Below are 24,467 nucleotides of genomic sequence, written 5' to 3'. Positions count from 1 at the left end.
GATTCTTCCTGGGCTAATCTCTCTCTGACCCTCTGTTCTTTCTAAAACTCAGATTACTTCTTTGGAAAGTGCTCTCTGGAGTTTGATGTGGGAAGATGGACATATTAGAGAGTTAAACTGTTTATGATTGCAGTGTTGAACTGTGTGTGGAACACAACAGAATGAGGTAGAGTACAAAGTTGCTTTGCAGCTATGATGGGACTCAGCCTCTTCTGAGTCATTGCCATATAGGAACATGGGAGTTCAGGATTTGTTACTTCATTATAGATTTTTTTAAAAAAAATTGTAAAATGATTGACTTTAGCTATAAAGTAGCCCACTGTATAATTGAACTGGATTTTGACTGGATTTTGTGGGCTCTGATCACAGTGACTTGATTCTCTTTGTCTGTCCTACAAAAATTATCTTCTAGAATATAAATTTGCTTTGCTGTCATAATGTTAAGTGCTTTCACATGTGCTTGTAGGAATCTTTCAAATAATACAGGTGATTACATCAGAGTAGGGGTACCCCTGGTGTGTGTGTGAGCCCCAGCAAATATTTTAGGGGGACACCTATACATGTAAATAACGTTATGAAAAAAAAATTCAGAACTTGGATAGGTTAAAAACCAGTGCACAAGCTGCATAGGAACCCAAGTTCAAGGCCCAGGAGCCATGACTTGAACTTACCCTTTGCCCTATGCCCAACTGGAGATTTACCCCAAACCAAGCATTAACACCCTCTGGTGACCTAATGTTGCACAATTTCACAAAAGCAATGATGCACCAAGCAATGGAAACACTATGTTTTCAAGTTGTTCTCCTGGAACCAGGGTCCAGGCCAGTGTGATCCCAGAGACACAAATCATGGAGCTTCTTGGAGCATCTGATCCACCACTTGTGGAGGAGGGTGGCAGAAGGCTAAAGAGCATCTTGGGATCTAGTCTGTATCCAAGACATCCTGAAACAATGGCAATGCCAGCTGTAGCAGGCTCCAGCTAACAGAGGGGTCTTAGTCTGCTTTTGCAGAACCTAGGGGTGTTCTATCACTGAGTTACATCTCCAACCCTTTTTATGTTTTATTTTGAGACAGGGAATAAGTTGTCAAGGCTGGTGCACACCAATCTCAAACTTGAGACCTTCTTGTCTCAGCATTCCTTGGCCTGGGGCTTCCTGAGATGCAAAACCACACTGGGGCTTCCTGAGATTCAAAGCTTTGGCAGGGTCTTCACTTGCTGGATCAAAGGGTTCTATTGCATCTAAATCTTTTCCTTCCACTTAAAAATTCTATTTCTGATTATAAAAATTTATAGCAGTAAATGAGAGAATATTTTTAAAATTACAAAAAAAATTTCTTGGTACTGCTGCAGACATTGTGCTGGAGGCTGTGAACAAAACTGTATGCAAGATAGACACAGTCCCTTACCTCTAAGAAGCTTATGTTCTAGCAGGTTTGCAATTTTATTATTACTTACATTTATGTATGTATTTATTTTGGTACTGGAGATTGAACACAGGGGCACTTTACCACTGAGGTGCATCTCTAATCCTGTTTACTTTTTATTTTGAGACAGGGTTTTGCTGAGTTGCTGAGTGTGTCCCTATATTGCTGAGGCTGGGTTGAACTTGCAATCTTCCTGCTTCAGCTTCCTGAGTTGATGGGATAAACTTTTTTAATTACAAATTTTACTTACATGGCTCAGATTCAAGAAGTACAAAGAATACATAATGAGAATATTCCCTGTTCCCACCCATTTTCTCATTTTAGGACTAACACATCTATCTATCTATTTATCTATCTATCTATCTATCTATCTATCTATGTATATATGTAAGTATATATATATATATATATACAGATATATTTAATAAAAAGCATGCATATTCCTTATTCCCTTTTATTTAAAGCAAATAGCATAGAAAATGCAATGCAATCCATATACATCTGTGTTTCCATTTAAATCTTGGAGATTATTCCATTAGTTTATGAAGCATTTCCTCTTTTTGCTAATATTCAATTATTTAAAAATTTCATCCTGACAGATGTTTTCTTTATAAACTTTTTCATACTGTACTGTAGTAGTAAACTTGCACATATATTATCTTGAAAATGTGTGAGCATGTCAGAAACTATCCTTGGAAATGGATTCACTGCCTCACAGGATATGAATTTATAATTTGGATAGGTATTGCCAAATTGTTTTCAATGATGCTTGTATTAAATGATGCTTCAGTCAGCAATGTTTGAGAGTCCTGATGGTTGGTGGCACTGATGAATTCCCTTTCAGGCTTATTTTCCTTTAATAGTCTCAGGATCATGTGCTATCTGTTATTTTACTTTGTTCCTTTGTATAACCATTTTATTCTCCAAGTAGAAAAAAGTGATCATCTCTTTCCATAGACGTTGGAATCTGTATTAAAGTCACCCCAGGTTATAAAAAGCTAAGCTGTATTATAGCTTCCTTTTATATTCCATTTTCATGTATTGGCACTATTGAGTCCAAATATTTAGTAACCAGGACTTCACCAACTAACCAATCACATTTACACTCATAGCTTTCAGACTGTGACTGCAGCCCTGGTCATTTATCTCTGCATTAGACCAAGGAAAAGAGCAGATGTCAGCAGCAGGTCAATGGTGAGAGTGAGAGAGTGTCTCTGCTGTGCTGGACACATCATTTACTGTCATTAGAATGATCCAGGAAGGAAACTTGGAAAGAAGGAAGATTTTGTGTGAACTATAGAGACAAACACCTTACCTAACTTTGCTCAGATTTATACATATGGACTCACACAGCCCCCAGGAAAATGATGCTGCCTTCATTTTTTTTATCATTCAAATGCAAAATGTTCAGGAACATCATTTCTCCATAAATACTTTCCTGAATTCCTTAAATTGCATACTTAAAAAAAAAAAGACTACATATTCTGTGTGTGTGAGTGTGTGTGTGTGTGTGTGTGTGTGTGTGTGTGTGTGTGTGTGTTGCTAGGGATTAAACCCAGGGCTTCAAGCATGCTAAGCAAGCATTCTGCCTCAGAGTTCTAACACCCACCCAAGACCATATAATTTAAGAGCAGTATCTGGTTCACAAGAAAATTGAGTGGAAGCTACAGAGTATCCACATACCCTCTACCCTCACATAGGACCAGCCTATGATCAGCATCTTTCTCCAGAGTGGTACACTTGTTACAATTGATAAAGTGACATTGACACTTCATTATCATCCAAAGTCCATGGTTTACATTAGGATTCACTCTTTGTGATGTATATTCTACAAGTTTGGGGAAATGTACAATTGCATGTGTAGCACACATACTGTTTAATAACTTACTTTTTCTCATTTAATGCATCAAAATCATATTACCATGTCATTAAATAGTCTCTGACATCATTTTTAGTGACTATGATATGTTTCATTGGATGGTTAACATAACTTATGTAAGCAATTCATCATTGTTTTGGAGGGCTTTTAAAACACTTTTTAGTAACTGTGATAGTAGTGTATTACCTGGGAACAAAGGGTAATTTTTCTACTCACATCCCCCATAACAATCACATGTGAAAATAATTATCTCCAGGGTCAGTTCTATGTACAATATGGGAAACGAAGCTAAATTATCCATAAAAGAATTTTAATTATCTTTACAAAGATGGGGAATTTATAAATTTCAAGAGATGATTGACACACAAGGCACTGTGTGCTCTGTGCCAATGAATGATGGAGTCCAAGAAGGGAGAGGATTCTGGGAGAGAGTGCTGTGCCTTACTGTGTTATGAAAGTCCTTTTTTCCTTTTCCTTTCTTTTTTTTTTTTTTTTTTTGGAATTGTAAAAATCCTATGAACCACGATTCTCAACTTTCCTACACCAAAGGAGTCTGCCCCCCATTCCCCAGAGATTCTGATTAAATAGTCCTGGTGGGGACCACACATCTACATGTTTGCAGTCATCATGAGGACCACTTATGTAGATGTACTTGCATGAATCTTGAAGGATATGTAGAAAAAAACTGGGTGTTGGGTATGTGAATAGCAGAGGAAAGGGTGAAAACTTACATAAACAATGGTCAGAGATGGGAAATATTCATTCAGAAATACAGACTTTTGGAATTTTAGAAGTGGAAGAAACATAAACACAGTCTAATTTCTCAGTTCATCTCTTCTCTAGATGATACCTGATAAGTTTATGGAAACTTTTATCTACAGTATCTGTGATTTGTGCACTGACAATGCAGGTTAAGTAGAAATGATTAACTCTGTATTAGAGTTGAAGAAACCTAAAAGATTTCTTGATCTTTGACTAGCACTGAATTGTGCTGACACTTGATAGAAAAAATTTTTTTACAGATAGAACTATAATTAGGGGGACTTCTATTTTCCTTGATTTTCTTTTTCTTTCTTAAAATTCTTTTTGGGACTTCTATTTTTGATGATAGCAGGTTTTATTATTTGGACGGAATTCCTATTGGAGACAACTTCAAATAACAGAATGTGGAACATATCTTAAGAATGTGGAACATATCTTAAGTCTCTCAAAAAAGATAGTTCAAAATTTAGGAGTTGTGTTGGTCAAGCTTTTAGTTACCTTAAAAAAAAAAAAAAACCCTGAGATAATCAACTTAATAAGAAAAAAGTTTTATTTTGGCTCATGATTTCAGAGGTTTCAACCTGTGGTTGGTTAACCACATTGCTTTTGGTCTTGTGGAGAAGCAGCAGATCATGGAGCAAAGCTCTCACGTTGTGGCTGGGAAGGAAAAGAGAGGAAGAGGAAGGGACTGGGGTCCTGACGTTTCCTTCAAGGGCATACCCCCAGTGACCCAACTTCTTTCCAGTAGGTTCCACCTCCTAAAGGTCCACCACCTTCCAAGAGTACTATGAACTAGGGGCCGTGGGTCTTTGGGAGACATTCCAGATTCATTCATAGTGGAAGTCAAGAAATAAGAGGGTACTGGCACACCACAGCCCACTCTTTCCCCACGGGTATCTGCACATCTGGCTGTAGATAGGTGGGAAACTGAACTGAGACTTAAGGGTGGGCTGAACCAGAAGGGCATCATCCGTTTTTTCCTGTTCCCTCTGAGTAGGAAGAGTTTGGAGTCCAGTGAGGAAAGAGATGTTTCCTTGAACTCAGAAAGCAAATGCTGACCCTGGTGAGCACTTGCCCCTCAAATTCAGTGTTGGGTACAAGAGATGTGGTTAAAACTCTAAATGGTGAGATTTCCAGTGTACAGGTGCTTGGCAGCTGCAAATACAAAATGAATGAAGGCACCTGGAAAAATCTCACATTTTTCAAAGGCAAAAAGTAGCATGAAATCAAAGTCAAATTAGTACAAGCTGGATAAACCTGTAATTCTAAGTACTTGGGATGTTGAGACAGAAGGATTCCAAGTGCAAGGGCAAAAGGGTGTTTCAAGTTCTGACTCTTACTTCTGTGATAGAGAGGAGTGTCCAACCTGTTAAGCTTCTAGAACATCATAATTCCAGAATAGGTATCTAATTTTGTCACTACATTCCTTAAGACCATTTATTTCCTATTTTCAAGTAACATCCTTAGTAACTTAAAGCTCCAGCCTCCCCACTTCACTAACTCCTGCTAGATTCCAGGGAAAATGCCCTGTGATTGTCACCCTGACTCTGCTTTCTTGCTAAGTATGCCAATTTAGGAACAACCAACTATATTCTTTCTTATGAAGTACACGGAGACTTAGCCCTTACCTTTGTGATCCACTCTAACATCCTCAAATACCAAAATTGCAAAGAGTTCTGCATCAGAATGTCTGCCCAATATAGTGCCTAATGACACATTCATATTCTCTCTCTTTCCCTCTCTTTCTCCTCTACCAGTTCAAATAGGTTTTAGAAAGTGGCATTGCACAGGCTCATAGTAAAATACACATTTTTAAACTTAATTTTATTAATTAAACAAGTTTTTATTATATGCTGTCAGCGGGCGAGCACATGTACAAGGTAAGGTGTGGTTAGTATGGGGCAGTGTGCTTGATAGCACTTATAGTATCTATCTCAGATTTGGAGTCCAGGAATAATTCCTGAAGGAAGTGACATCTAAGCAAATATATAATAAGTAGAATTAGCCAGACCAAGACCAGGAAAAGCATTCCAGGCAGAGCAAACAGGATGGAATATTTGAAGAACTAAAATCATTTTGGTGTGGCTGGAACTTTGAGAAGTGAGTGGAGCAAGCAAGAACTATGAGATGAGACTGGAGAGGAAGCCAAGGCTTTGATGGACAGTCAAGAAGCACAAGCTCCATCATGAGAAGACTGAAGAGAATGGTAATGCTTCTGGGACTGGAAGTGCTGTGGTCCAGTTTCCATTTTAGAAAGCTCACTCTGCCTAAGAAGTTTCAATTTCCGTTTTAGAAAGTTCACTGTCTGCAAGTTACTAAGGATATTATTTAAAAATATAGAAATGTGTCATTGTAAGGTCATAGGAAGATGGAAAAAAACTAGATGTGTATTCTGGAGTTATGATGTTCTAAAAGAAGCTTAACGGAACATTAGCCAGGTGTGGTGGTAAACACCTGTAATTCCAGTAATTCAGGAGGCTAAGGCAGAAAGATCACACATTCAAGGGCAGCTTCAGCAATTTAGGAAGGCCCTAAGCAACTTGGCAAGACCTTGTCTCAAAAAATAGAAAGGAAAATAGAAAGAACTGGGGGTGTGATTCAGTGGTTAAGTGCCCCTGGGTTCAATCCCTAGTACAAAAAAACAAAAGACAAATGAAACAGAGCAAAGAAAAAAATAAATAAACAGGGGATGAAAGGATTAGGAGATGAGCAATGGGAGCAAGTTTGGAGGATAGTGGGAGATGAGAATGTACCCTTGCCAAGGGAGTCAGAGTTAGGGGAAGGTAGGGGGAGAGGAGTAGATGGTGAAGAACTATGCATTTACTGGTGGCAATAAATCGCAAAAAGATTTGACTTGGTTGATGAAGGAATTGGTAGTTGCATTTACTAGAAATATGTGCTAGATAAAATATGGCCACAACTTGAAAATTTTTCCATCAAGAGGTGGTGTCTGTTTGCCCATCCTTTGATCTGGCCTTGACCAAAGAATGTGCCAGAAATTATACTATGCAATTCCCAGGGGCAAAGTCACAGGAGAACTTGCATCTTTCACTTTTGTCCCCTTAGAATGAAGCCCTGAAACTATTGTCTAGCCTACTGAGGATGAAAGTCATATACAGGTCTCCTGACTACACTCATGGTGAAATCAAACTCCTCAAAGGACTTCCCATGTCCCCCTCAAGAGACATTTAAAAGGTATTTCCAGCTCATGTACAAACCATCACACGAGCTAACCATTTGTATTAGTTGTATTAGTTCCACTGTTGTGACAAAACATCTGAGGCAATCAAATTAATAGGAGGAAAGATTAATTTGGTCAGCTGGCTCCACTGCTTTTGAGCTTGTGAGGCAGAACATCATGGAGGGGAGAGTATGGTAGAATAAAGCTACTCGCCTCATGGTGGCAGAGAAGCAAAGAAAGAGAGAAGGGGCCAGGAATCCAACACCCCCTCAAGGGCATGCCTGCAATGACCTAACTTCCCTCCCACTTTCTACCACCTCCTAGTAGCGCCACAGGCTGGCAACCAAGCCTTCAACACATGGCCTTTGGGGAACATTTAAAACTTAAACTATGTCACCATTTCTTATTCACAGCACAATTACTTCTTATAAAATTTCAAAGAGCAGTTGAAACCCAAAGAAAGAGCATAAGAGGAGAAACTGAGCAAGAAATGACCCATGGCTTCAGTGCCATTTCATAAGCCTGTCTCTCCAAGCCATTTTGCTGTCCCAGAACCCTTTAAAAGCTTTCACTGAAGAGCAGTTTATTCTGCTAGTTTCTTGGATAGGTCAAAATACAGGTTTTTCTTGACATAGGCTAGTAAGGATTGAAGATCTGTCCCCGAGGCTGCTCCCTTTACTGGGATCTGCCAACCCCAAGGAACCAAATGCCTTCTGCGAGGCATAGGTCACATATATGAAGCTGTCCTCATCCACCCAGTCTCTGTAGATCTCTGCCATGGTCACATTCATGCTAACAAGGCTCTTGTTATTCATCAGCAAGGAGAAGGTTTCAGTGGCTCTCAGGATCATGCAGCTGAGGAGGGTGGTCATGGAGAGGAAGGTGGTGAATGGTGAACCAGGATAAAGGCTCTGGACCACAGCTTTACCTTTGTTCAGCCAATAAAAAATATATTTTCCCAGTAGATGAGATCTTCTATCTTCCCAGTTCTAAAGACTCAGTTTCTCAGACTTCACTGTGCAAATTTACCAGAAAAGGAATTATTTAAAATGCAAATTACTAGATTTTACCCCTGCATTTTTGATTTAGTGGATCGAAGGGAAGCAGCCTGGGAATCTGCACCAGTTACAGGGGGCGTAGTAGTTTTTCCATTTTTTTTTTTTTTTTTTCTGAACTGGGGCACAAACTAAGGGCCTCAAGCATGCTAACCAAGTGCTCTATCTCTGAGCTACATCCCTAGCCTATAAAGAGTAGTTTATATTTGATCACTACATAACTTATACAAAACCATAGCCCATGTTCCAGATGATTCCCTACTTACAGGTAAAAGAAACTAAGGCACAGTGTTAAAGGATCTAGTGGAAACAACCCAAGTGTGTCCATGGACACGTGAATGAATCAACAATATGCGCCACATCCATATAAAGAAATATTATTCAGTCTTAAAAAGGAGGGAGACTCTGACAAATACCATACCATGGATGAACCTTGAGGATTTAAAACTAAGTGAAATAAACTCCTGACCACACTCTGTGGGTAGGCAGATGAATGCAAGCTATTCAGTGAAATTTACAGGCGCGAAAAGTAGAATAGAAGTTTCCAGGTGTTGGAAGGAGGAAAGGGGAGTTGTCATTTAATGAGTACAGTTTCAGTTTGGAAAGATCAAAATGTTCTGGAGGTAGATGATGGTGATGGTTGTACAGCAGTAAAAGTGCACTTAGTGCCACTCTACTGCACACTTGGAACTGATGAATGTGGTAAATTTTATGTTAGTGGCATTTTATCATAATTAAAATAATAAAAATAAAAGATGTTAAAGGACCCAAGTGACTCTTTGCAGTATCCCTGTGGCAATGAGATAGAAACTGATTATAAGAGTCCAGATACTTTGCTAAAGATTTACAATGCCCTAGAATTCTCAACTGGGCTCAAAGTACAAGGTCTTCCTATCATTAATTAGAAAAAGTACTCATAGCTCAAAAAATGCTAAGAAAATATGTTTGTTTGCTATGAATTGAAAGTTAAGAATTCCTCACATGGTACAAAGGAAATGTATAATGTCCTATGTTCTAACATATCATTTAAACAGCTTTGGGGGTCTAAAATCCCTTCCCGTGGGTTACAGAACCATTGGGACAACTGCATTTGGCTGGACATTGTAGAGGTTCTGGATCATTTATTAGCCTGGCAAATCAAGTCCCTCAGTAACAGCTGATCCTCAGTTGTAGCACCTTCCACCTGAGCAACCAACACCCCTCACACTGTCAGCATCATTAGGAGCATCTCCTGATCCTCTGCTCAATTCCAGTGCCAGCCTCCAGGGACTGAAGGGGTTAAGTTTACATGGTGGGTGGGAGAGACAATCCTTTTAGAATCAATAACTAACTCTGGATAATCCAAAGACCGAGCCCTGACTCTAGCTCTATTCTTGTGTTGTGAGCCAATACTTGTTCCACTTTGGAAGTTTGGGGCTGGAGATAGACTGCTTCACAACTGGCTCTTGTGTCCAGAAAATCCACCTTTGCTTGTTTTCTTCTTCTACCAGGCTCTCCTTTTATCAAGGTGTTGGGTCCTCAACTCTGAAAATTGTATGTTGGTTGATGTCTGTGTGCACAGCCTAGCATGTTTGGTAGCATGTAAATATTTACATGGGTGCTTAATATAAATATTTCTAAGTGCATTAATGTAGAAATGTATATTACAGTGATAGAGAATGGGAGGTGCATGAAATCTGGATGCATATTGATATGGAAAAAAAGGAGGAAGTTGTGTCAAAACTCACTTTTTGGTGAAGCCACTGGAACCCTCACAATATCCTGGAGCCTGATAGAGATTGAAATAGAATCCTAATTTTTGTTTCTTTTAGTTGGTTCTACTTTCCACTGGATTAACCTAACCCTTAGCAGATCTGAAGAGAATGAACAGTGTTCTAGAAGAGCCCATTAAAAACCCACCATGAAGCCGGGCGCAGTGGCACACAGCTGTAATCCCAGTGACTGGGGAGGCTGAGGCAGGAGGATTGCAAGTTCAAAGCCAGCCTTAGCAAAGCGAAGTGCTAAGCAACTCAGTGAGACCCTGTCTCTAAATAAAATACAAAATAGCGTTGGGGATGTGGCTCAGTGGTCAAAAGCCCCTGGGTTCAATCCCTGGTACAAAAAAAAAAAGCCCCAAACAAACAAATAAACAAACAAACATGCTCTGAAGAAGCTGTCTGCATCAGCCAAAACCTTCAGAGGTTGCTTCCAGCCCGGGGAGACTCACCAGCCACCTGCACTTTCTAAGTCCTATCAGTTATTTTTAGTTTCATAATGTTTTTAATGGAGTCCAGCTGGCAGGTGACAATTTTCATCCCTTAAGCTTTATTTGTAAATGGTCAGCAGCATTTGCTTGGCTTTGCTTGGCCTTGTCCTGAGTGGTTACAAGGATGGCCCAGTTCCTCTGCTTAGGGATTTCAGTGGGTCAATTGAGCATTTCCCTTTCCACCCTGCCATCAGGAGGAAAAAGAAATACTTAGGAGAAAAATGCTCTTACTGGACTTTTAAAATATCCGAAATTAGAGGGCTCTTTGGGATTGTTACCAAATATTCCTTTGGAAACTTCTTAGCGAAATTCAATAAGTTAAAATATGAGTTAAATGTTGAAATTAAAGAGAAAACTGCTCTTAGGTCAATACTGGGAGCTTCTCACGTGTTTTAGGGATGCTAACAAGGTCCTTCGCACCTGTTTAAGACAGGCTCTTTGAGGGGCTGGGGATGTAACTCAGTGTGAGAGTGCTTGCCTAGCATTGGTGAGGCCCTGGGTTCAAACACTAGCACCATGCCCAGCCCCTCACAAAGTCATTCATCTGTTTTTAAAAGGCACAATTGAAGGGAAAAGATGAAATATAAGTTATTCCTGTCCTCCCTCTGCCAAACATGCACGTGCACTGCCACCTACTGAATGGAGCTGAGGAACTGGGTCATGGTCAGCTCCTGCGGGACCAGTAACTTGGTTTTGTCCAGCAAGGACAGGATCTGCTTTCTGCTCTGCCTATCACCTGTCAAGAGTTTCAGTTCTTCAAAATGAGACAGAGTTCTCTGTCTAGGAACTTGGAACAGAGAAAGAGGCCACTGGCTGGTCTTTGTTTTTTCTCATTTTCTTTTTTCTAGGGCTTAGAATTGAACCCAGGGTCTCACGCATGCTAGGCAAGTGCCCTACAACTGAGCCATGATCCCCAATCCCATGGTTTTGTTTATTCAGAGGACAGGATCCTAGGCCCCACTAAGGAAGTACAATGGAGTCTTACTAGGATCCCATATGGGAACTTTACCCCGATTCCAACAACTTCCTGTTATCTGGTTACTGCAAATAGTTTAAAGTACAAAAGAATAAGTAGACAGTAAAAACAGGCTTTTGGTCTTTCTCTGATAACACAGTGGGTCCCTCAAGAACTTTACTGAAGCTCTTCCTCAAACTTGAAAGTTCTGAGGTTTGGGATTTTCTGTGAAGGCAGTTTTTTATCCAACAGCTGTGTTTGTGTCTTTCTCTTTTTTGTGGTACCAGGGATTGAACCCAAGGGCACTTGGGTCACATCCCAAGCCCTTTTTATTTTTTAATTTGAGACAGGGTCCCACTAGACTGCTTACAGCCTCACTAAGTTGCAGAAACTGGCTTCGAACATGCAATCCTCCTACTTCTGCCTCCTGAGCTGCTGGAATTACAGGTGTGTACTACCATGCATGGCTATGTCTATCTTTAAAAATAAATACTAAAAAAATTCCGCACCAGGACCTCACTCACTCCCCCAGCTACTTCCAAATTGCCTACAGGGCACATATGTGAATTAGGGTTTTGGCTCTTTTCTGTAAGTCTCTTGGGAAATATTTCTAAAAACAAAAACAAATTGCTTGCAGAAGTTTAAAGAGGCCCTTATGTAGAGCTAAGTGACACTGGGCTCTCCTCATCCTCCCTTCTCTCCCCCATCCTGGGCAGCAGGAGGTCAGTTCCAAGGATGGAAATGGAATAGTCACCTGCTCACTGGTCAGAGAAAGTCATTTTGTTCATAACCAGTTCAAGATGTTTCTTTGCTAAAGAAACTCACCATATTGGTGGTCTGCTGGTCTTCATTATCACAAGGTCCCAGGCCCTAGATAAAGACCTCTGAAGAGAAGTAGCCCCAGGTGAGAACAGTTTTAAAACCATAGTCATGAAGCAGATAGAGAATTGAATCACCCACACCTGAAATATGTTCCTACTTTTTCACAGGAAGAAATAGAAAGTTTAAAGTAATTTGCCCAAATAAAAAGAAGTGAAACTGCGATTACAATCCAGGCATGTATCAAAATGGTTTTATGCTCTGAAGTTTTCCAACAAATTTTGTCATATTTCTACATTTCCAGGAATGTGAGTAGAACAGCTATTATTAACACTAAGATTTTACATTTAAGGGATAATGAAAGTGAGGTTTATACCAAGTAATTTACCTGCCTAGGATCTGACAGAAGGTTAGTCATTCAGTTTTTATTCCCAGACCAGGGTGTTCCATCTCTGCTTCAGTATCTAGAAAACAATATTATGATTGATTGGTGCTGACCACTTCCTCACTTCCTCAGCCAGGAGCACGGTGGCCCCTCATTATGATGCAGACTCATCCAGTCCTGACCATTGTTATGGGGCACAGCTTAAGAATAGACCGATCACCACAGAGAAGTCCAAATGTGAGAGTCTTTATTACTGACTGGCTGACTGTCTCACAAAATGCCCAAAAATGATTATTGGGAGAACAGCCCCAACCATAGAGTTGTAGGGGTTTTTATACCATAAGTCAGTACATCAATCATAAGTGTGTATTGCTATGATTTAAAATTACAAACTAACATCATGAGATCTAAAATCATTAGCAGAAGGGGGAAGTGGGCCAAAATGACCTTACTTAGGTATAAATTAAAGAATGGTTACTAACATCTAGACAATCACTGTCGACATCACTGTTGACATTGTACAATGTTTAGGAAAATAGGAATCAAAAAGAGAATAATTTTTCATTACATAAGAATTGCCATTTTGTGTTGCCAAACATGTCATGCTAAGCAATTGATGATGGGTACAGAGGTGGGGTGTTCCCATGGGAGAAGTATTTCCTACATAACATGGGGTCTCAAGGTAAAATGAAGTCTGTTTAGTCATTGCCCATATAGCCTGGCCTATAACATTTCCATAGAGTCAAATATGTCAGCCCATCACACCATTAGTGTCATTATTAGTGGAGCTCCCATGATCTCCAGAGATCATTTCTCTGAAGCCTTCCCTGGCACTGCTCTATGCCAAATCATTTGATGGTTTATTCAGGGACAGAAGGAAAAGTAGTAGACTTTTGCCTTTGAATGATTTAAAATCTCCTCCATTAAAAAAAAAAAAAAAATTGCCTTTCTGCCTGAGAAGCTGGGACAATGGTTGCTGAGCCCACTCTGAGAACTTGGCTCCCTAGAAAGGTGAGGAAATGTGACTCCAGGAGTCAGAAGGGTTTTGTAGTGGGCCTCCATCTACCTGGCCTTCATCACGGACAGTGTCTTCCCTGACTCTGCCTAGGCCCAGTGGCAAGTCAGAGCAGAAACTTGAGTTGTTTAATAAAGCTCTACACCAGGTTTAGACAGCCTGTCTGGATGCTGAAGTCTAGGAAGGAACCTGGTATATCTTCCACAAAGGCATGATTGCTTTTGGGCCCCTCTCTCACTTTTTTTCTTTTTATATTGATTCCTTTATCCAAGTATCATTTAACCAATTTCTTGAGCTCTGGGCTCTCATAATGTTCTTTCAGTGGCCCAAGATGAAAGAATTCTACATTTAAAAAAATGTTTTTTAGTTGTAGATGGACACAATATCTTTGTTTATTATTTTATGTGGTGCTGAGGATCCAACCCAGTACCTCGCTGTACCACTGAGGTACAGTCCCAGTCTCCATTCTATATTTTTAATATCAACTTCATGAGATTTTCCTTCCATGGTTATTTGTATTCCTTCTCCTTCTCTTCCTCCCCCTCCCTCCTCCTCTTCCTTCAGTTATCTTGGTGTGTTTTATTTGAGAAAAAGAATATAGTATTACCATGTAATGATTCAATCAGGATAGGCTATGCTACAATATCAGATACACCACAAAACTCAACAGCTAAATGTAAAAAGCTTTATTCTCACCTACACCATGGTTCAATGCCTACTGGAAGGCTCTCCTGTTTGACTGTACTTGAGAAGAAATTCAGGTACAGAGGCTGCTTCAGACTTGCAATTTCATCATTTCTGAGTCATTTGTTTCTAGAAGTTGAGAAGAGAAAATGGAAATAATGTGCTCTTGACTGCCTCAGATGCTTTAGTGGTACCTGATGAGGCCCACTTTCCTTCCACTGACAAACCTGAATCATACCACCCTACCTGTGACTGTTAGTGAGTACAGATTCTCTCTACTACAAAGATTATTTTCCAGATGCCCCCAAGCCAAAATAAATAAATAAATAAATAAACAAATAAACAAATAAATAAATAAATAAATAAAGAGTGTGGGCTCTGGAGTTGGAGTTTGAACTCTGGTTCTCTCATCTACTAGCTGTGTGACCTTGGACTGATTGATATACTCCTCTCTTCATTTTAGTTATCTTGTGGGTGAAATAATAAAACATATACCTTGTAGAACTGTGAGCATCAAATAAGTTAGTTAACGTATGTAAAAAAGACTTAAAAGCAGTGCCTAACATATGTCACTCAGCAATTATCATTTTTACCATGTTGATGAAGAGTCTGAAGATCAGAGAAGTTCCCCAGAGTCTATGAACAAGACAAGGTTGGACCCGACAACAGACCTGGCTCATCCCCAGCCTCATCATCATCATTGTTATCTTTCATAGGAATGAAGAGGAGGCAGACTCTTTGTTTGATACTGTTAACAACTACATATATTTTCTCGATCATTTCTTCTGAAAACTAGAATTAAAACTCAGAGCGGGAGAATCATAGGCTCTGGATGGCACAGCTGGTGGGATCTAGCCATGCGCATTCTGTTTTGAAATAATGTGTTCCGCTGAATCTTAAATAAAGAACTTGCTGGTGGAAAATCTTATGGTCCAAAGGAAGATATTTCCAGAGACATCCCTCAAAGCAGTCCCCTACCCCTGCAATTCTTAAATAACCAGACCCTCTATCCCCTCCCCTGTGTGGATCTTCAAAGTTCAGATCAAAATGGAGAAGACACCCTCTATCTTTCCAAATGTGGAGTCTGTTTCTTCCCAATTTCTCAAATGCCATCACAGATGGTCTTTTTAGACATGAGACCATAGCATGTGGGAGTGAAGGAGCACACACTGCCTCCAGCTCCTTTGGGAAGTCAGGGGAAAAGATTCAAGGCCTCACAGTTCCTGCAATCCACCACATAATCTCTCATCTCTGTCATGAGTCAGCTTTGCCAGGATTTGTGTCCTCTCCGGAAGAGGATGAAAAAAGATGTTTTGACACACAGGTATTCCTGAAACACAGCAAAGTAGGAAGGAAAAACATGGGTCTGCAAAACAATTTGGAAAATGGAGTGGTACCACAAAGGTAGTTCCAAGTCCATTTTTCTAAGACTTGAGCAAATTCTTTCTTTCTGTATCTCTTGTATTTATTGGCATGTACTCTGTCGTACATTATAACATTGGCCTGTGGCCTCCTGAGAAACTCCACTTTCAACGTTCAAGGCTGAAAGGAGGACATAGCACCTCTCAGCTGCAGGACCTGAAGGTCCAGTACCTTGGGTATTTTCCTAGTCTGACCTCGGTCCCATGTTTAGGAGCTGCATAACTTTGCCTCTCTTGCACAAAGCCTTGTATTCCATTCCAGCAAGGAGGGGTGAGGGAAATTAATAGTGCAACTATATTCTAGCTACTAATTATTGGTCATACCCATCCCTATCCTTTCCTATTCACTCACATACAATAAGAGTTCAATGGAACTTCAAAATTTCAAACTTAAGATTGGAAGTAGGAAGAAAAACTAATCACTCAAAAAGCTTCACTCTCTCTAGTCTAGAAGTGGAGTTACACTCCATGCAAGACCTTTCAGTCGGATTCCCTACCTGAATTTCCAAGTCTTTCCCTTTCCTCCCTTCCTTCCCTACCTTTTGGAAGAGGGGTGATGGGTGGGTACTGGGGATTGAACCCTCAGCTCTATTTTGTATTTTATTTAGAGACAGTGTCTCACTGAATTGCTTAGTGCCTCACTTTCGCTGAGGCTTTGAACTCTCTATCCTCCTGCCTCAGCCTTCCAAGCCACTAGGATTACAGGCATGTATCACCACGTCCAGCTCCAACCATTTTCTTACTCTCCATGAACTAAGTTCTCTGATTGGGCTCAGCCAGTCTCCTCACTTTGCTGCAAACCTATTTTGTGCATCCCCTTCTCTAAGTTTGATCACCTAAAGTTCCTGCATAGAAAGTAATCCCCCTCCTTGCCTTCTGCATCCCATTCAAGTCTGGTCAAATTTCAAATTCTAAAGAGTCCCTTTCAGGACTTCTCCTTTTCTTTAGGAACATTTGACATAAGTACAGCTAGTTTTACATTAGTATTGTCACACAATTCCATTTAACTTATACGCATGAGGTATGAGTGGCTCTGGCTCATTCCCAGCAAATATTTCCTTAACACTGTGAAGGATGCAAAGGTAACAAGACAGTCCTGCCTTACTGGGGTGGCAGCATGCCATCATTTCTTGTTTTTGTTCTCTTCATTACCTGCATCATTTGTTCCTTTAGTTCTAATCTGGTCTAAGCGTACCTGGTAAAATGCCTTAACAAGAAGGGCATCCCGGAATGATTTACATCATGGAATGAATTAAACCTAAATAATTCCAAGGAAAGCTGCCAAGTATTTGCTGTTTTTCTAGTCTTTCTTCTGTAAATTGACTTTCTATATATTTTTCGCTAGTAAAATTATTAAGACATTCTTACTTTTAAGTTTATTACTTTGGAATATAATGAATTAGCTTTAAAGAGTAATTATCATGAAATATTGTGGGACTTCACATTTTTTCAAAATTCAGTATTGAAATACTCAATGCAACATTAAATACTAAGAAAAATAAAAAATAAATCTTATTTTACCTTGTTTTTTATTTTTGTACTGGGATTGAACACAGGGCACTTAATCAACTGAGCCACATCCTCAATCCTTTATATTTTATTTTTTAATTTGGAGACAGGGTCTTGCTAAGTTTCTTTGGGCCTTGCCAAGTTGCTGATGCTGGTTTTGAACTTGCTATCCTCTTGTCTCAGCTTCCCAAGTTACTGGGATTGCAAGGGTATGCCCCTGCGCCCAGCTTATTTTAAAATAATTAAATAAATTATGACATGCATTTTAATAAAAGTAATTAAATAAATTTATTTATGTATATAAATACAAAAATATTCAAATCATGTATGAATTTTAAAAATTCATTGCAGAAGTGATGTTTCTAAAAAGTGAAAGATAACAAAACTTCATGAAAAATAAAATTCCAACCAACATCATAATAGGGAATGGGATTAGGATTAGGGATATTAATCAAAAGAGTGAAAATTGATTTATAATCTTGGAATTTTTATACATGGGAATGTATTGTACCTTACCTATATAATTAAAAGAAATAAATCAATATTACTGGGCATGGTGACTCACACCTGTAATTCTGTATTGTATATTGTACAAGGCAATATTGTATAAGAAGGTGGTTTCATAACAAATTTGAAGGTACTCAGAATTGCTGTTCAGACCTTGAATGGTGTGAAGGAGCTGCCCTCTTGTGGAGATTTTGGAATAGTCTTTAAATGGTTATAAATCAAAGAACTTTTTGAACTTATAGTGGCAATTTCAGAGTTAGAGGTCAATACCTAACATTTGTTCTGTGAGAAAAAAGAAGGAAACAAATGTTCAGCTTGAGGTCCCTAAGAATTATCAGCAAGTCATAATTACATACCAGGTCTTCTGATTCCTATCAGGCATTCTTTTACTTCTTTACCTCCCCAAACCCTGAATCAGCAAGTGATGAATAAGCACTGAAATGTGTTTAGAAAGATTGTGATGCTAGTCAATATGCAGTGCCTGTAGCTAGTAGTCATTGGAAAAGAAGAATGTGGAATGCTGACAGTGTGACCAGGATCTTGTTGGGAATTTGAAAAACAAAGAAAGATAATGCCTCTATCACTGATTATACAGTTTAATGTAATCAGCACATTTAATGATAGTACTCTCTAGGCTGCACCTAGTCATTCAGCAACATCTTAATGTAAAAACTTGGATATTGGTGGGAAATAAGTAATGGCTAAGATATTGGTGTAGAATAGGGGGTGCTTAGGATTTGCTTCGGCCAGAAGTAAGTCACTTGCCAGTTTCATATATGTTATTAGGAGGCGCAAGCATGGTGAATTATTTTGCCCTACAAAACAAAAGCCTTAAAAACTGCTGTGTTGTGCCAGGGCGCAGGTAAAGCCCCACTGCGGCTGAGAAAAAGAAAAAGGAAATAAATCTGTCCCTGGTAAGGGGCAGGAAATTGTTAAGCCTACACCATTAGAAGCCTACCATTATAGAAGGAACAGAATCAGTACAAACCCACTACCAGGATCCAGAGACATAGGTAGAAACAACAGAGAAAAGATGCTCCAGGCAACAACAAAACCTAAACCCAATTAAACTCCTGATGAGGCTTCCCAGTGCCTGCTCTTCCTGACTAGTAGTGGAAGAAGCACGCCCACTTCCAGCATACTTATTATTTACCTTAGCCACTACTATCCTACTTCAAGGTATGGGACACAATCAGAAACTGTCTGACCGAAAAAAAGAAGCAAGGACAAAGAAAACACTGTCAAGACACAAATTACAGAACCAAATTCAGGGATGATTCAGATGTTGGAAATAACAAGGAATTTAAAATAACCATGGTTAATATGTTAAAAGTCTAGCGGAAAATATGAACACCATATATAAGCAGATGGGGAAATATCAGCAAGGGAGATGAAAATGATAGGAAACAGTCAAAGAGATACTAGAAATAAAAAACAGATGAAAAATACCTTTGAGATCTTATCACTAGACTCATTAGAAACAATGTATCACTAAGCCTAAGGATGATTCAATAGAAATTAACCCAAACCGAAAAACAGAAGAGGAGAAAGCAAACATAATCCACGAGGTGCAGAACAAATTTGAACAGTCTAACATATGTATAATTGAGTCCCCAGAAAGGGAAAAAATAGGAGTTACATGAGGGAACAGGCCTGGGGATCATATTGCTTAGTATATTGCCATTTTCTCCAGTCTTTTTAGCATAGTCCCTTACCTTCACTTCGTAGTGCTTTATGTTTTTTAAGATCAGAGGCAATCTGGTACCAGTTATGAATGGAAAAATTCAAGTCTGTCAGGGAAGCAGGTTGAGGCTTTTGTGCCTCAGGGACAGATCCTGTGGTGTCTAATTGCTGCATTTCCTCTATTCTAAGGTAGACATTTTAACATTTTTGAAAATAGTGTCTATGTTAAAGTGGGAGTACCTCTAATCTGGCTCTTAAATATTTTTGAAATTATCTCGTTGCCTTTTGCTATCTTGATGTCTTTGTTGTTGATTTTAGGTGCTGGGGATCCCAAACATATGCTAGGCAAGTACTCCACCACTGAGCCATATCCCCAGTTCCAATATCTATCTGTCTTGATAGGATACCCCAGGCTTATCTTTTACATTTCCTGGCAGAGACTATTTTCCCCAAGAACTTCTTGTTTCCACAGGCAAATATTCTAGAGATCCTGGTGCTGCGTCTATTTCCTACCACTCCGACACCTGACACAGTTCTGTTGGAGCAGAGGATTCAACACTTGACACCGTTCTGTTGAAAAATCATCCTCCCTCTTGGGGACCATAGGCATGACATGTCTCCATGTGTAGTTGCTTTTAATACTAATAATTAATATATCCTTAGATTCAGATCATAGAGAATACTGGGGAGATTTCATGGTGCTGGGATACAAAATAACATACAATAAGGTTTAATATTAATACTTAGATGAAATCATAAATAAGCAATTATGATTTGCTCAAATTTGTAAGGAGCCTGTGATTTCTTTTAGTATACAAAATTCTCTAAAACTTATATATGAGAGTGTATTCCTCTGAGCTTTGATGTGGTGTTTGGTCTTCATTGCTTTCTTAGTGTTTATGATTAAGTTTAAGGATATTTTTCCCACTTAATAAATAAATAGGTTAATCATAGGTACAATTTGTATTCTTCCTGTGTCTAGTTAGAGTTTTAGTCTGTCATTGAGTACATGAAATAGGATAAATATTAACTATAAGCTGATTCCTCTATTCTCTGTTAGTAATAACAAAAAACATTCCACTGTTAATAACTAACATTAGAGTTCTTGGAAGGGGTAACTTCTACAGAAATTTCATGTCATATCCTTTCAGGGAAATTAACACTAAACAGAGCACTGTGCCCTCTACCTTGCTGGGAACTGTTTTTCTTTTTAAGCTCTCATACAGTAAAAACACGTTTATTGAATAAGATCATTAATTATACTCTTGAAGATTTTTTACTTAACATTTCCTTGTATTAACCATGAAATGATGTAATCAATACCAAAGAAAAAACATACAAAAAGACTCTGTGAACAATAAAGATTCAGACTCAGTCTCAGAACACTTGGTGTCTCTGTGTGCTGTTTCTCCAACGCACCGACGCCTCTCATCCACCTCAGACCCCTGACTACTGCTAGGGCTGGACCCTATTCATCCTGGTAGTTATGAATTTTTGAACTGGACATACTGGTAGAAATTCATGAATATGTATATATATACACACAGAGTCAATATACATTCATAAATGTATACTAGTATGTTCAATTCAAATTTATAACTACCAAGAATTTTTAAGAACTCATCTAGTCTGTCTCTTATATATCTTCTTTTCCCCTGGTTCTCAAGAAAACAGGAAAAATTAAAATACCAGGCATACATTTTTTTGTGTGTTTTGGTAGTAGGGATTGAACCCAGAAGCACTTTACCACTGAGCCACATCCACAGCCCTTTTTCAATTTTTCATTTTGAGACAGGGTCTCACTACGTTGCTTAGGGCCTGCCTAAATTGCTAAGGTTGGCCTTGAACTTGGGATTCTCCTGCCTCAGCCTCCTGAGTGTCTGAGGATGCAGGTGTGTACCACTGCCCTACCTTGTCATATCATGCTTATTGCACTTTGCAGGTACATTTTGTCCAAATTGAAGGTTTGCGGCAACCCTGCCTCAAACAGGTCTGCTAGCACCACTTATCCAACAGCATGTGCTTACCTCGTGCCTCTGTGCCACATTTTGGCATTGGCATCTCACATTTCAAACTGTTTTATTGTTTTGAAATCTGCTGTGGTGATCTGTGATCAATGATCTTGATGTTATCATTCTAATTGTCTTGGGGCACCACAAACAATACCTGTATAAAATAGCAAACTTCATCAATGAATGTTGTGTGTCTTCTGACTGCGATACCAACCTGCTGTTGCCATGTCTCTCTCTGTCTACTGGGGCCTCCCTATTCAAGACACAATAATATTGAAATGAGGCTACTACAATGGTCTCTCAGTGTTCAAGTGAAAGGGGGAGTTGCATGTCTCTCACTAAGTCAAAAGCTAGTAAGGTGGAGCAGCAAGTGCTGGTGTAGAAGCTGAAACAACTTACCCAGGAGATAGAGCAAAGACAACTGATGAAGGTGGCTATACTAAAGAATGGGTTTCAGTGTAAATGAAAGAGCCTTCTATTATAAAATGACATCTAGAACTCCTCATAACTAGAGTTAGATTTGGGGAGATGGAGCCTGGGAATTGAACCCAGGTGCGCTTTATCACTGAGCCACATCCCAGCCCTTTTTATTTATTCGTTTTTAAATTTTGAGAGAGGAGTCTTGCTAAGTTGCTGACTTATGATCCTCTTGACTCAGACTCCAAGTTGCTGTGATTACAGGGATTTTCACAGCTAGAGAAAAGTCAATATTTAGCTTCAAAACTGCAAAGGACAAGCTGACTCTTGTTAAGAGCTGAAACTGGTAACTTGAGGTTGAAGCCACTGCTCATTTTACTATTCTGAAAATCTCAGGGCCCTAAATAATTATCCTAAATCTTACTCTGCCTGTGCTCTCTAAGTAGAATAACTAAACTTGATTTGCAGCATGGTTTACTGAATAGTAAACCCTCTGTCCAGACCCCCTGTTCAGTAAAACCATTCCTTTCAAAATATTCCTGTTCATAGATAATGGACCTGGTGAGCCACGAACTCAGATGGAGATGCATCAGGTTAATGTTGTTTTCAGGTCTGCCAACACAACATTCATTCTGCAGGTATAGATCATGGAATAATTTTGACTTTTAAGTCTTATTATTTAATAAATAAATAATAATATTTTTATTTATTTATTTTCTATGTGGTGCTAAGGATGGAACCCCGTGCCTCACACATGCTAGGTGAGCGCTCTCCCACTGGGCCACAGCCCCAGCCCCAAGAAATATATTTTGTAAGATTCTAGCTGCCATAGGAAGCGATTCTTCTGATTAATTCAGGCAAAGTAAATAGAAAACCCTCTGGAAAGGAGTCCCCATTCTAGATGCCACTCAAACCATTCCTGATTCATCAAAGGAGGCCAAAAATCTCCATCAGTGGGAGTTTGGAAGAAGTTGATTCCAAACCTCATAGATGTCTTTGAGGGGTCAGGACTTCAGTGGAGGAAGTAACTACAGATGTGACGGACATAGCAAGAGAACTAGAATTGGAAGTGGAGTCTTAAGATGTGACTGAATTGCTGCGATCTCAGGATAAAACTGGAATAAATGAGGAACTGCTTCATATGAAGCACTCCTGGGATGGCATCTGTCCCTGGTGAAGAGGCTGTGCACGTTGTTGACATGACAACAAAGAATTTAGAATATTACATGAACTTAATTGATAACACAGAGGCAGGGTTTGAGAGAATTGATTCCAATTTTGAAAGAAGTTCTATTGTGTGGGTAAAATGCCATCAAATAGCACTGCATGCTACAGACAGATCTTTCATGGAAGGAAGAGTCAATCAAGGCACCAAACTGCACTGGTATTTTATCTTAGGAAATTTCCACAGCCACCCGACCTTCAGCAACCACCACCATGATTAGTCAGCAGTCATCAACTTGAGGCAAGCCCTCTAGCGGCAAAAATTATGACTTGCTGAAGGCTCAGATGAACATTAGTGTCTTTTAGCAGCATTTTTATACTTCATTTCATATATTCACTTTTTAGACTCTTGCACATTTAGGAGTACAGTAGCATAAACATAATTTTTTAAAATTTTTATTGCAACAAATGGGATACATGTTGTTTCTGTTTGTACATGAAGTAAAGGCATACCATTTGTGTAATTATACATTTACATAGGGTAATGACGTTTGATTCATTCTGTTATTTTTTCCTTTCCCCCAACCCCTCCCACACCTCTCTTCTCTCTATACAGTCCCTCCTTCCTCCATTCTTGCCCCCTCCTACCCCTCATTATGTGTCATCATCCGCTTATCAGCGAGATCATTTGTCCTTTGCTTTTTTGAGATTGGCTTATCTCACTTAGCATGATATCTCCAATTTCATCCATTTGCCTACAAATGCCATAATTTTATCATTCTTTATGGCTGCATAATATTCCATTGTATATATATACCACAGTTTCTTTATCCATTCATCAATTGAAGGGCATCTAGGTTGGTTCCACACTCTGGCTATTGTGAATTGAGCAGCTATGAACATTGATGTGACTGCATCTCTGTAGTATGCTGATTTTAAGTCCTTTGGATATAGGCCAAGGAGTGGGATAGCTGGGTCAAATGGTGGTTCCATTCCAAGCTTTCTGAGGAATCTCCACACTGCTTTCCAGAGTGGCTGCACTAATTTGCAACCCCACCAGCAATGGATGAGTGTACCTTTTCCCCACATCCTCTCCAACACCTATTGTTGCTTGTGTTCTTGATAATCGCCATTCTAATTGGGGTGAGACGGAATCTTAGGGTAGTTTTGATTTGCATTTCTCTTATTACTAGAGATGTTGAACATTTTTTCGTATATCTGTTGATTGCTTGTAGATCGTCTTCTGTGAAGCATCTGTTCATCTCCTTAGCCCATTTGTTGATTGGGTTATTTGTATTCTTGTGTAGAGTTTTTTGAGTTCTTTATAGACTCTGGAAATTAGTGCTCTA

This window comes from Sciurus vulgaris, assembly GCF_902686455.1.
Source record: "Sciurus vulgaris genome assembly, chromosome: 12".
NCBI lineage: Eukaryota > Metazoa > Chordata > Mammalia > Rodentia > Sciuridae > Sciurus > Sciurus vulgaris.
This window is presented reverse-complemented; position numbering follows the sequence as displayed.